Consider the following 15307-nt stretch of genomic DNA (forward strand, 5'->3'; position numbering starts at 1 on the left):
AGTGTTTCGCTTCGTCGATGTTATCATTAAAGTAGCTCGGGTGTGCTCAATGTTTGGCTTGCGAAACATGCTAACTTCATCGATTTAAATTGATTTAATAGCAAGCCAAGTAATTGCAGAAATTGTGCAGAAGATGCCTTCGAACGTAAAAAACTGAATGATTTTTCTTGCAAAGGTGGTAAACCTTAGCAAAAATGTCAATAAATAATAAATACTGAGAGATTTAAGGTGGGCGTTAAAGCCGAATGAAATGTTTAATGCTCCAGATCCAGAGTTGTTTCATACCAGTGCTCTGGCTCCGGTCAGTCATTATTCAGTACCATCGGTTGCTGCTCTGGACATTTGACTGTTATGATGTCAAATTTCCAGCGACTTCTTTAGTTAGAAAATGTGGCGACTAAAAGACGTGACGTCTTAATTTCATATAAGGTTGCTATGTTATTATATGAATTTATTCAATCAAACTATCATATAATCTAATGAAATACATTGGAATCGCAGCTAGTCAAAATAGCTGACTCCAGCTCCGGGGCTCTGTTCATTAGGGATGGTATGAACCCCTGAAAGGTTCAGGTTGGTGTGAACGCGAACCTCTTTGAAAGGTTTTCTGTGAGCGCGAATGTGAACCTATGTCGTCAAGTGACGTCATATCGATAATTCCGACCCGTCATTTCAGTGAATTCATACTGAGCACGACACCTAGCGAGGACTCAGGCCACATTATGCAACAATGCTGAAGTGCATGCTGACATTTTCAACAATGTTTTTATGATACTGCAAACACATCAAATCAAAATGGATCCCGTACTTTTGCTAGATATTTTCTTACATTAGACAACTATGTATTCTTTATGTCAATTTCATTGATTGGTTGGAAAAGCATCATTCCCTGACTACACCTACATGTAGGTTAGTTCGTTCATGATGTTGTGGGATTGCAGGTCAAGTTCACAGCACAGAGTCACAGAATCTAAACAAACGGAAAGCTGAATATTTCAACGAAATTTTTAACAAAGCTTATAAAATTTTGGGACTGGCTAGGTGTATGGCTCATTTAATGTTGATTTATTTATGCCGTCAGCGTCATGCATACAGTGGTCTGATGTTGAAATGCAAAGAATTTTAATTGAAGATGTTGTAATGACGTGCAAAATTGTCATAAATGAGAAAAGTTCACGGTGCAGAACCTACTAAGGTTCGTTTTTGAACAGCCTCTAAATTTCTGAGGTTCACACACAGACGCGAACGTGACGCGAACGTTCACACCACCTCTACTGTTCACTGCACAATGTGCTGCGTATAGCAACAATTGATGGACCTTTACCCTTGGTCTAGATCAGCGGTTCTCAACCGCCGGTCCGCGAAGTCTTTTCTGCCGGTCCGCCAGGTATTTTAAAGAAATTTACCTTAATTTCAAGATGCAAAATATTGAAGGCTTGTTAATTGATGAAATAAATCAAACATCAACATCAACCTATTCAGAACTTCGTGAGGTAACATTAGGCCTGGAAGCATGTTCGTTTTAACTTGAATTCAAGCCGCTTCCTTTGACGACATGCGAGCAACAAGTACGAGCTGATTCGCTAAACCGCGCAGTTTGCATAATCATTCGTTTTCGATTCATTCATTTTGTGAATAAACCCGTGTCGCTGTTGGAAGGTTTTTTGTGCGGCATATTGCATTCATAGTACGGCTGGTGGTAGTAGGAAATGAGCAAGGTAGCACGACAAGGTGCTTGGCCCAGTGTTGGGATCACGTCACAACCTTCGAATCATAAGTCAATTCGAGTCATTGCACAATCCGACTCGATTCAAGTCAAGTCACTCGATTTTTGAAGTTGACTCGAGACAAGTCAAGTCTAGTTCACGAGTCAAGTCACAAAGTCATGTCGAATTTTTGAAACACGATTCAACCATTTCATTTTGCAAGATGATTGAAGTACAGATTGATTTCCTATGAATTATTAATTGAGTAACGAATATCGTGCTAATTATATATTCAGCTGGGCTTTGTATGGATCACATACGTAGAACTATTAGGCCACTTCGGTAACTGCCCGCCAAATAGATGACACAATATGAAATCTCAGAAGTTGAAATAAATTGATATGATCCAATCCACAATTCGCGCATATGTATAATACATTCGATACAATTGAAGCCTGTACCAATTGCTGACGCGTAATATAAACGTCGATTTAAATTATACAAGAGGTTCGTTAAGAATGAACAGAATGACACTGCTACAGATAGAATAGTACTATTCTACGGCATCACCACGTTTGCCGTCAATTTATTTGTGACTTGTTGACGGAGGATGACTAAAACCATGCAGGTTGCTCAATCGTTGAATGACTGGTTACTCAACATATCATATTAGGGTGCCGAGTGCATGTACAATGTACATTGTACATCATATGTACAGGTACAGGTACCTACAGCGATTTAGTCGACACCGATTATTTCATGACTTGAAATTCACTCGAAAATTTGGCTTCGAGTCACGAGTAAATTCACATTCTTGAGACGCCGAGTCATGTCAGGTCCTTTTTCCAAGGTGACTCGAGGTAGCCCAACACTGGCTTGGTCCAACTCCGAAATGCTTCTTCTATAGATATTGTCGAAGAGAAGAATATTATTCGAGTTGGCGTAGTCGGTTATTCCCTAATCGACGACCAACGTCGCGAAAGACTATGATCGAATTTTACCTCGACTACGCAAACTATAACTACAGTAATATCACATGAATACTATCATGAACAAAACCCTCAAAATTTCACTCTCTAGTACCATAAGTGCAAAAAAACGGTTTCAAACTCTCTATTTTGAATTGATGTCAATTTTTGAAGGTCCACCGGTCCGCCAAATATTTTTTGAAATTTTACCGGTCCGCGGGGTGTAAAGGGTTGAGAACCACTGGTCTAGATTACATCAAGTCGACTCTAATACGTTGCGATATGATTGAGTCACGTAAAATTTCTTGTCTTATCTCTTTATCTGCAGTCATATCACATTTTCAAAACAGTCATATCTGACTCGTTGGCTATGCGTTCCAGATCCGTGCTCGAGGCCCGGTGGGTGGGCCCGACTCCAAGTCGTTTGGACACCCTCCTATCCTTTCATTATATCGAAATTTTGTTGTGCTTTCATCTGACAAAAATTTCGATAATTGACCGATTGACTTTTAAATAATTCCAAATGCATGCCATTCATGATAGCAATGTAATAACTGAAAGTTAAGGGGACGTGACGCCAGATTTTATTACGAGATAACAGAAGTTTATGTTACGAGATAACACAAGTTTATGATTTTATTACTAAGTTGTTTCCTACGTTGAATGAGTAATATTAGGCGCGGTGCATGCAGACGCGCATACTTCGAATTTAGTCATCAATGTGTAAAAGGCAAAATGAGTTATCAATTCCTAGGTCTATAGCAGGGGTGGGCAACATACGGCCCGCGAAGGGATTTTGTCCAGCCCGCGGACAGTTTTCCGTCTTACATGATAATGTGGCCCGCGGCCCCAGTCTGTCGAGATTCCCCACCACTTGCTTATATGAAGAGCTTCTTGGAGGTACAGAACTTCAATATACAATTGAATAGTATATTCATATTGAAATGAACCCGAATATTTTCGGCTGACACTCGTCAGTGGTAATCGTCAGCAACTAGTAGAGAATTGGAAAGAACATTGTATATCAACAATCGTATCGCAAAATATGACGTCACCAGCATGAAATTTCGAATGAGAGAGCGTTCAATGTACTATTTTTAGGTGGTACACGAACTCCTTTTGTTGACAGAGTTTTGGTTGGTGTATTTTGATAAAAGTTGATTCCAAGGCACACAAATGGATTTGTGAACGGTCTCGCCCTACGATTCGAAATCGGTCGTCTCGATAATTATTCGCACAAATCGGATTATCCAACAGATGTTTGCCGATGGCAGAATTAATGGCCTTTGATCGATCAGCATCAATCTTAAGTGGATGAGTTAAGGGTGAGCTTTTCACATCGCGTGACGCACGTGTTCCGATAAATCTGGGGACATGTTGGTTTATGCGGTCCTGCAGACGTCTTGACGTTCTTCCCACGTAGCCACAATCACATGGAGAGGAAATGCCGCGGCATGGAGAGGAAATTTACGCAATTCAACGCAGAAAAACGAACAGAGCCCACCGCACGAACAATAAAAGATGTTTATATCCATCTACCTTGGATTGGCCCCATTTCCACCCGCTTTGAAAAACAATTGATTTCTGCTGTCGGTAAATGTTACGACACAGTCAAAACCAATGTGATTTTTACAACAACACAACTGCTCCCTTCAACACGCAAAGACGTGCTTCCTGCACTTCAACAAAGTAATGTAGTGTACGAATATAGGTGCCACTGTGATTGTGGCTACGTGGGGAGAACGTCAAGACGTCTGCAGGACCGCATAAACCAACATGTCCCCAGATTTATCAGAACACGTGCGTCACGCGATGTGAAAAGCTCACCCTTAACTCATCCACCTAAGATTGATGCTGATCGATCAAAGGCCATTAATTCTGCCATCGGCAAGCATCTGTTGGATAATCCGATTTGTGCGAATAATTATCGAGACGACCGATTTCGAATCGTAGGGCGAGGCCGTTCACAATTCCATTTGTGTGCCTTGGAATCAACTTTTATCAAAATACACCAACCAAAACTCTGTCAACAAAAGGAGTTCGTGTACCACCTAAAAATAGTACATTGAACGCTCTCTCATTCGAAATTTCATGCTGGTGACGTCATATTTTGCGATACGATTGTTGATATACAATGTTCTTTCCAATTCTCTACTAGTTGCTGACGATTACCCCTGACGAGTGTCAGCCGAAAATATTCGAGTTCATTTCAATATGAATATACTATTCAATTGTACTTGCTTATACGTCAAATTTTAGTGACTGTATGTAATTATATACGCGTATGCGCAGCGTGCGAGAGTGGAGCTTACGCGTTAGTTCGTCGAAGCGAGAAGACTTGCGTTATCGGCATTTACGATATACTCAACCCTAATGCCGTTTGTGGTAATCATGGTGTTTGTCGAATACAGTGGTCATTTCCGCCAGGCTGGTACTTCTTATTTTTGATTCCGTAACCGCCAACTTGTAGCACGGCATACTTCTAGGCTTTTGAAAGACACCGCTTATGCCAGGGGTCGCCAACTCAAAACGGGTCGCGGGCCACTTTTCAAATTTCGTAGAGGACGCGGGCCGCATGAATCCAATATTGAGATTAACTAGGCCTCACAGTTGAACAACGACGCTATCTCGTCACCTACTCAACCCTAATGAATTGAAATCTTGGTAAATTTGGGTTTCCGGGCTTATCGGACGCCTTGAAATCCTAATTAAGGATTGCACCGTGTGTTGATTGATCAGATAGAAGCAGACATGGCGGTGTGATAGCCCACCCGTTGGGGGTGTATGTGATAATTGTTTGTTACTATTGTGATGGTACTGTTATTTCTAGGGCCGCCAAGTGTCTAGCACCGACTACGTGAAATGGACACTTGGTGGACCCATGATAATGCATGCGCCCCTTCTTGTCTGAACTGGCTGCCGTGAGGACGCAGAAATAAAGCTGTCTAAAACCTATTGTGAATCTCTTTACATCGACTGTATTAGGAGGTCTTCCACAATGGCGAGCACGCCAAATAACAATGTCGATGCGATATCGCAGTCCGCGGAGTGTTTTCTGGAGACACGCAACAGATTCCTAGTACTTGACACGATTTCGGATTCGGATGATGACTCTGCTGTTACCAGTACCGGTGTGGATGGAAAAGTCAAAGAAAGCTTGGCGAGATTGGACAAAATTATGGAAGGTATTCCGCGGAATATGGCATACGAAGCGAAGCGTCAGGCTGCGGAATTGATGAATTCGGTCAATGGGGATATAGCTGCTCTCCACTCGCAAGTTCGGGGATTTGAAGAGAAGTTGCAGCTGATGAACAGCGGATTTGAAGAGAAGTTCCTGTTGATGAGCAGTGGCATGGGTGACATAAAAGGTATGTTGGCTTCTGTGGTGAACTCGCCTAAGGTTGATGCCGACAGCAATGGGGAATTAGGTTGTGATCCTGTAAGTAGGCCCAAGGTTGGATTTGTGATAGATTCTTGTGGAGATGAGACAGCATTTGTCCCTCCTTGTAATGGTGCTCAAAGTAGTCCTAAAATGACGAATGTGGGACCGTTCCATTATGGTGCGTCTGATTATGTTAAAATGGCCCCCGACACATTTGATGGTGCTAGTGGTACTTCTCTGGAGGAATACCTCTGTCATTTTGAATTTACTGCTTTGTGTAACGAGTGGAACAATGAACGTAGGGGTTGCTATTTGGGTGCTAGTTTGCGTGGCCGAGCTTTGTCTGTTGCGTGTGAGTTATCAGCTGATGTTCGTGTGCAGTATGTGCGCCTCGTTGAACATTTGAGAAAAAGGTGTAAAACTAGTTCTCATGGCTCACTGGTTTATCGTAATTCCTTCACTACTAGAAAGAACTTGCCAGGGGAGTCACCCACAGCTTTTGCTGCGGCCCTGCGAAGTTTAGCCCATAAGGCATATCCTCAAATGTCTGACCAAGTTTGTGAGCAGATGGTAATTCAGCAGTTTTGCCATGGTTTCTCAGACCCCCATGTGTGTGCTTTACTTAGCTTGCAGGATTCGAGCAATTTGGGCGACCTGATTAAAGTCGCAGAGGTTTACGAAGGCGCTTTTTCGAGTAAAGTAGACCAGGGCAAGGTGGCCAAGTCTTTGATTAAAACTGGTGATGGTTATGACTCTGATCGAAATTGTACGTCCAGTAGTGGAGTGTGTTCTGGTGTTTCAGATCTTCGCAAAGACTTGGAAACTTTGTCTTTGGAGGTTAAAAAACTGGTGAAATCAATGGAATCTGCCCCAGTTAGGTATTCAAAACCAGAACGTCGTGTAATGTCGAAATGCTATCGGTGCGGTGATCCGTCTCATTTGATACGTAATTGCCCGGTTCCTGTTTGCGCAAGGTGCCGTGGGGCTGGTCATGTGGCCGAGCAATGTCAATTCCAGTATCCTGCTCCGAACCAGATGTATGGCCCTGTGTTTAATCAAAATGTGCCTGCTCAACCGACCCATCAAGCTTTAAACCGATAGTAGCGGATCATTGGTCCAGTGATACCGCGAATGAGACCAGTGCTATGGACCAATCATTGGATAGACAGACAGACAGACATTTATTGCTTCGTCAAACATAAAAAGTTGACTGGAGGTGACGTTATGGCCTGTAAAGGCCTTGTTACTCGTCACCTCCATGGCAGTGAAATAATCAAGTGCACTCATCCCAATAAATATAACAGTGGACAGTCTGCAACATGAAAGAAAATAATAATCACAAATAGAAGACAATAATAAACACAAATATATAACAAAGACAGTAGTCATGGCAACATACTAGGTAAAGCAATATCCCAGCAAACACAAAACCGTAAAAGGATCATCCGGGATCATCTCGATTAGGTTCTGATTTTCTAAGTGTCGGGGGAATGTCTAAAATACGTAGTAGGGTTGTCTTGTGGTTATATTCAATCAGAATAAAATCCAACTCGGTGTTGTTCCATGGCATGCGTTAGACTTCATTATATCGCGTTGTTAACCTAATAATGCGAATTTTCTATCGCTTGCGGGTATGTCTAAAAGACGTAGAAAGGATAATGTTTGTGTTACATTCAATAACGATAAATTACTATCCGGTTTTGTTCGATCTCAAGCGGTAGCTTCGTTATATCCATTAGAAAACAATGTTCTACCTTCGTTTTATTGCGTGAGGATGTCACCGGTGTTGAATATTCGTGTTGTTGCTCTGAGGCCGAACAGTTTCGTTTTCTTCTGATATATATGATCTTCATTAGATATATATTCGCTCTTTCGGTAATCTCGTATGTTCAACGAGTATGGATAATAGTTTTATTCAGAGAATAACTAGATAAGTGAGATGTTGTACGTTTAGGGATATGATTATCGATGCGTGACTTCTAGAATATATCGGCGATTCAAATTTACGTCATCGCGCGTGACAAAGATTTGACTCGAAACAGGTAGCAGCCAGGCATAGTTCGCTCTTTCTGTATGGCAAATGTCGTAAATATATAGGAATTGTGACTGAATGAGGTAGCGGGTAATAGATATATATGCAGTAGCATATAGCTTATGGGGTATTTCGAATTGCCTGTAGTATATGACGCCTAGAGCTGTTTGACTTTCTTCAAACCAGGCGTATAGACATAACTGTAGAAAAGTCTCAACGTTTCCAGGTTAGAATTATAGAGGTAAACCGTTTTTCCGAATTAGATTACAATTATATTACTGGCATTTTGCTCTAATTTAGTGAAATTAGACCACTAGAATTATCTAGTTTTCCAAGTCGCTTCAAACATCTGAATTACCGGTAGGCCTACCTGCTATACCTATATCATAATATTTATGCTTGAATTTTCTAGGCCTATAAGTCATATAGAATAGATATATACCTGTAGAACACTGATTCGTAGGTTACCTGCCTTGTTACTGGCATCCTGATTTTATAAAAGTTGGTGCAAGAATGGACATTTTCAACTTGATGTTGATTAATGGAGCAAAATTTGATATTTGAATGCAATTATACCTCGAATCCAGTGACAAGATTAATAATCGTTGAAACCAAACGCAGCTTGTTTATGTTGGCCCAGAGAATTTCGCTAGCCAGTCCATATTGATAGAATATGGTCACAGTAAGATAATATTTTAAGCTATTTTACATGAACTTTACAACATTTGATTTGATATGTCCGGTAAAACATTTGTTACTCTGCTTTCGAATAAGACCTAAATTGCTGGTTTCAATGTTAACTGTGTTTGTCAAAGGCTGTAAAGGTAATTTCTTTTCCATGTTAGATGTTTGTTTGTTTGTGGTGTTCATGGTGGTGGTTCGACTACACTGGTCATTTTACACCAGGCCGGTTCTTCTTGTTATTATTCCGTATCTGCCCAATTACCAGTGAACTCGGCACTTGGTGAATTCGGCCGCACAAACTCGGCACTTGGTGAATTCGGCCGTGGTAGATCTCGTAGCGGTACCAGTCGCCATGATTGGTTACTGGACTGTTTGCTGGTGAACTTGGCACTTTGAGTGGTTGTCAATGTTGTACGGGAGTCAGGGCATGCGTAGATCACACAGTCACGGCGTGATTAGATCACAGATTGCGTAACCGCGGGGAAATAACGCGACTCTCTTCACTTGGTGAACTCGGCCCTTGGAGGAATTGGCACTACAACACCTTCGCATTAGAAATGCATTTGAATGAATGAACAGTATCAAAAAGGAAATTTAAACGTGTCGTGGCTCGCGGTGGATCTCGTAATCTTGGGATCCTTCAACCCTGTTATTGAGACACCCTAACCCCAGAGTGGAATCGTCTCTCCAAAGGCAAAAAATAGTTTATTTTGACGTGATCATGCGAAACATTTGTTGATGAGGAACACTGGCTTGTGATCGATAAACGAAGAAGCGCCGCTTGATGTTCCACAGCTCCGATCTCACATACAATGACAAGATCCATCTTCTCAAAACTTGCACGACACAGGCCCGTCACTCGCGCCATCGATTCCAAGCAGACCGCGCGTGGTCGGTATATGAGCGCTGCGTCATTTCCTGCGGCTACGCAATCCGTGATCTAATCACGCCGTGACTGCGTGATCTACGGATGCCCTGACATCCTTACAAGATTGACGAATCACTTGATAATACTATTATTAGTTTAATAATTCATATTAATAGCCGAATTCACCAAGTGCCGAGTTCATCGGCGACCATCTGCCCACTTATAGCACAGCCCACTCCTAGGCTTTTTAAGACATGGCTATGCGGATCAGATGGCAAGGAGGAGCCTAGATAAACGGCCAACACGTCGGTAGGAATTATGGAGTCGACGTGTCAGGCTCGAACGCGCAATTCATTGGTGTTTAGCTATAATGGAATGTACCACTACGTTACCTCGCCATACCTTGTAAAATGGGACGGTAGCATTTGGCATTTCGTGTGGCAATTGACTTTTGTGTGGAAAATTGTGTTCGTTTTAGAACTTATCCGAAACTTTTATTCCGCCATAGATTGTATATGATAAAACGATATCGGAATTGATCCTAGAAGAATTCCAAAACCACTCACCACAAAGGAGGATTTAAAGAAGTTTGATGACATATTGAATGAAAGCAAAAGCCTTTGCAAGATATGTGGTATGTTGAATCTGTTTTGTTATTTTTAAATACTTTGTTGTGCCGATAGCAGACGATATATATATGTGTATATATGTGGAAACTATCAAGGTGTTATGTTTATTATTTTTAGAAATTCAGTCAGTCAAAGTGGACGATCGTATTGCTTGGATTATATTTAGGCTTATTTTAGCATCTTTGAGATGCAACTCTGAGCGTGGACGGTCATGAACAGTCAACTAATTCTGTTCCTATATTGACATATCAGACATTTGCACTCGTACCGTTGGCGGCGACAATATTGGTCAGTCTGCATTCTGCAAGAAGCATCATGAAGAAGGTTGCCAGTCTGATGTAATTATAGCAGAGTCGGAAAGAATGGGAAATACACTTTCATCAACCTCCATTTGAACAAGATCACATATAGTAAGAGACATTCATGATATGCTGCAAATGTGACTGTGTTCTTTGTCTAGTCACCCCACTCATGTAACTATTGAGGCTTCATGCCAGGGTTGTAACCAAGTCACAAGGCTCCGGGTCGCAAGTCAATCTCACTTTTATAGTTTTGACTCGAGTCATTTTCAATTCAACACCGAGTCAAGTCCGAGTCCAAGTCAGCGAGCAGAGGGCCGAGTCCGAGTTATGGTATTATGACTCGAGCCAGAGTGTAAGTCATTGTGTTAGCTGCTCAGTTTCCAATTTAAGTCTTGTTAAACCAACTTATTATAATTTTATTGTGATATCGAGTGGGTCGCATTTATAATATACGAATTTTCCTTACTTTTAGCAGTTTTTGGCCGCATTTTCAAATACCAGTATCAATAGGCGAAATCCCAATAGCGATTTGCTGTACTATTCTTTGAAATAATCATGAAATGTCGGTCTTGGCCGTCTGAGTCTCAAGTCATGCGCAATGAGTCGAGTCATTTCCGTACTTTGAGAAGATGAACTGAGTCAAGTCGAGTCAACAGAAAATCGTGACTCGAGTCTTACAACCCTGCTTCATGCAATGAGCATTTACTTTGAAGATAAATAGTAATTGAATAACTGGTTGGTGGTACAAAATTTTAATACTACTTTCAAAAGTACTTTCATGATAAACGTTATTGAAACCCAAAGAACTTTTCGCGTGCCAATTAAAGAGCTACCGGCACGATAAAGGAAGCAAAACAGAGTTGAATTCAAAACCAGATAGAGAATTATGACGCATTAATGTCGAATTTAGAAATAACCTCAATGGAGCCAGAACACAGCAACAATGCAGTGTATAACAACGGTCGCGTAAAACAGTATGAAGCATGACACAATTCTGTAAATATTTATTATAGTGGTGCCCACCGTAAATACTATTTTATTCAAATCCAAATTTTTCGAGGGCAATAACTCCGCTTCCACTTGTTTGAATCGAACCAAATTTGGTGAACATCGTTTCTATACATAACCTAACACTTTCATGGGGTGAACAGAAAATTTTCAATTTTTTTCTATTTATTTTTGTATAATAAATATAAACTTTCTTTTCCTGTAGCAATGCGGCTACTGGTTGGAATTGAACCAAATTTGGTGTGTAGGCTTGAATTAGGTAACCTAACAATTTTATCAAGTAGCCAGAACGATTTGAGAAAAGAAGTCATTTTTTAAGAGCCCTAATGTCCATGTCAGAGAAACGTTTTAGGGTAGGCCTACTCATATGTCTCGCAGCGTTCTCTACATAATTGTCAATTGCGATACAAACTGTACTTGTATTGGTAAAGCCATCCAACTTCGAATTGTAAAATGTTGGGAGTCTTGATATCAAATTTTTGAAAGGTGCACTTTGAGAAGATTTTGGAATCTGTCAAATTATACAAAAAATTTTATCAAATTTTTTGACATATTTCATCTATTTGGGACTCGATCAACGTAAAAGAATTGGTAATTATTTTATACAATATATTGTATTTGTAGTTGAAGTATAGTAATAATTCTCATGGTTACCGCACTTCACGGATTCACGGTTCACGGCCATAACTGGAATAATTAGAATGATGTAACTTTCAAATTGTCATGCATTTTGCAACAACATTGTTCTCAATTTTCAAGGTGCTGACCATTGGAGGAAGAATCACCCTTAAGCCGGGAATTCACGATCCGTAAACGCGGCCGACTGTTTCTCTCCTCAAGCGGAAGCGACAGAGAAGAGAAGAGGAACGAAGAAAAAAAAGGAGCAGAAATAGCAAGAGTGTGACAAGTCGCGTCCGTTCGCTTTAATGCGTATTTCCATCCGCGAAGCTCGTAGTAGTAGGTGGGAAAACTAATGGGTGTTTGGTTAGCGGTTATATAAGGTTGACTCCAGCGCTGTATTTGCTAAATGTTGCGGTGAAATAGGGGTGGTGTCATTTGGTATCAATATTGACTATTAAAAGACCATTTGTTAGTGGTCATGGATCTGTTCGGCCAGTATGCAGTAATTTCTGATGGTCACTTCCCGGCTTCTGTTCTCTAACCCCTCATGATTGTTATTCTGCTTCTAGTAAGGCTGTCGATTCTAATGTTTTATCGTATCATTTGTCGGAGGTTTCGCTCGCATTATTTACAATGTTTTGCTTTCTGCTAGGTCAATTACTTTCCTGGCTGAGTATCGCTACAGCCTAAGAAACTGCACTAATTCTCATTTTAATGTCTTGCTGGTTATCTTGCTGTCAATTCTAATAATTTGCTAATGTCTATACCAGTGCAGCCACTCAAATGTTTTGTTCTCTGTACACAATATTGTTAGGTCTTCAGCTTTCCAGGCAGAGTATCATTCCACTTTCTAGACTTGGGGTATATATCTCTCCAACTAGCTGCCAAATAACTGATTCATTTGGATTGTTGAATTGATCATTTTTGACAGAATGTGAAGAAATTTTAGTCAAGAATTCTTTTTGTGTTAGTGGCTGTTTTCAAAGATTGCTGAAGTAGTCATCGTTGATCTTGATAATCAAGTAGAAGTGGTGATTGAAGTCAGTTCTCTAGTCATATAATAATAAAAAATATAATAAAAATAACTTGAAAACTTGAGTGGAAATAGTTCAGAATCAAATCCATTTTAGTAAGTATGGGCGAAAAAATGTAGGAGTCGTTCGTTACTCGCTACCTCTGCCATTTTCGCAGTACGAATGTCTTAGCTATTAATCGTCATTTTCATTTTATTTCTGCAGGGTGTTGAAAAGAAAAGGCCGCATGGTTATTTATCCAGCTCATCAGAAGATGAAACCTGATGATACGGACTGTTTTCAGTTTCTTTCTTCGGGCATTCGTTCGTTTGTTCGTTTCATTTTTCACAACGGCATTATTGCCAATTCGTTTAAAATTAAATTATCACAAATGTGGTTAATATGTAGTAGATAATGTGGTGTGTGTACGCAGCCGTGATCAGGTTATGCCCAGTGGTAGAAAACAGGTTATTATATCAGGATCTTCTTCTAATGTAGGATCTACATTCTACTCACCATGTTTAAAGGCTGTAGCATCTGCATAATATTTACATTATTGAAGGACATGGAAAAGACGTTGAATTGAGTCGACACAAAATCCCCCTTTCTACGACCTGCCGAGATCTAATATCTACTATATCGGCTCGGCTTTTCTACATCTTTGGTCTGTACTGTGTTTGCTGGGATGAAGTCAATAAATACATGTATAATTTATAAATCAACGGGTACTAGATAGTAGATACTCTCATTTCTGATTATAATTTGAAAAAAGGTAATCCTGGTATTGGGTTTTGAATTCATGCTGAGGTAGCTCTTTGATACTGTCGGGCACGTCATTCCAAATATTTGGGCCCATATATTCAATGGACTGTTGGGTCAGTCTGGAGTTCATACGGTGAACATAAAGATGACCAGATTCCGATGATCTAGTAGAATACCCATGCACAGTGGAAGATTGCTCAAACAAGCTATTAAAGTAAGGGGAGATATTACCGTTTGTGAATTTATGCATCAGGTTGGCTATTTCATAATTATACAAATCGGGTAGCTTAAGTATCCTGAGAGCTAAATAACCAGGAGTAGCAGATGACCTAGAATCTATGCCACATATATTTCTTATGGCTCGATTTTGGATGACACAGATTCTGTTTAAATCCGTCTGATTGGCCTTCCCCCATACACATAATCCATAAAGCAGATGAGGGTGAAATAAATAGAAATATATGGTTCTCAAGGTCTGTCTAGGGAGAGAATGTCTCAGTCTCGCTAGAATTCCGGCCGTAGCAGATAGCTTTTTACATAGATTGAAAATGTGGGTCTTCCATTTAAGATTGGAGTCAATGATAATTCCCAGATATCTTGTATGGGTTGAGGGTGCAATAATGACATCAGATACCCTTAGTGAAAAAGTTGAGGTAGCTTTACAATTGAAGACCAGTACCTGAGTCTTAATTGGATTAATGGTTAGTCGGTTGGTTTTCATCCAAGCAGTCATCTTACAAATCTCGGAATTAGCTTTGGTTTGTAGAGAGGTCAAGTCTGTAGCAGATATAAGTACACAAGTATCATCAGCAAATAGGACCGAGGTCTCTGAGATACATGCAGCAACATCATTGATATAAAGACTGAATAATAGGGGTCCTAAAACGGAGCCCTGTGGTACACCACACAATATGTCACCCTTTTCAGAAGGTAGGTGATCCTTAATGTAAACATATTGACATCGATTGGTAAGATAGCTTGTAATCAAATCCAAGGCTACACCTCTGATTCCATAACACGAGAGTTTACTTATAAGTATTGAATGATTGACAGTGTCGAAAGCTTTTTTTATATCAAGAAAAACAACACATGAAATCATACCAGAGTTGTGTCTCTGATAAATTTTGGAAGTAAGGGCAAGAATTACTTGATTTGTGTCAAGATTTTGTCGGAAGCCAAATTGGTTGTCTAGTATTACAGAGTGAGCATCGAGGAAGCTGGTAAGTCGTCGATGTAGTAGCTTTTCAAAAATTGTTGACAAGGATGGTAGGATGATATGGGGCGGTAGTTGTTGACTTTGTTTTTATCACCTGACTTGAAAATAGTGACAAC

The 15307-nt window shown here is 40.4% G+C and overlaps 1 long non-coding RNA gene across 1 annotated transcript; it reads left to right on the top strand.

The window, feature by feature from the left end:
* The first annotated feature begins 8342 nt into the window (after positions 1-8342).
* On the top strand, positions 8343-13907 carry LOC145459270 (uncharacterized). Its single transcript, XR_013921326.1, has 3 exons — positions 8343-10274; positions 10522-10679; positions 12339-13907. It is a non-coding gene; the product is annotated as an uncharacterized LOC145459270 (long non-coding RNA).
* The last annotated feature ends 1400 nt before the right edge of the window (positions 13908-15307 follow it).

Source organism: Botryllus schlosseri, chromosome 2, assembly GCF_051294905.1.
Source record: "Botryllus schlosseri isolate E-star chromosome 2, Bs_hap1, whole genome shotgun sequence".
NCBI classification, from domain to species: Eukaryota; Metazoa; Chordata; class Ascidiacea; order Stolidobranchia; family Styelidae; genus Botryllus; species Botryllus schlosseri.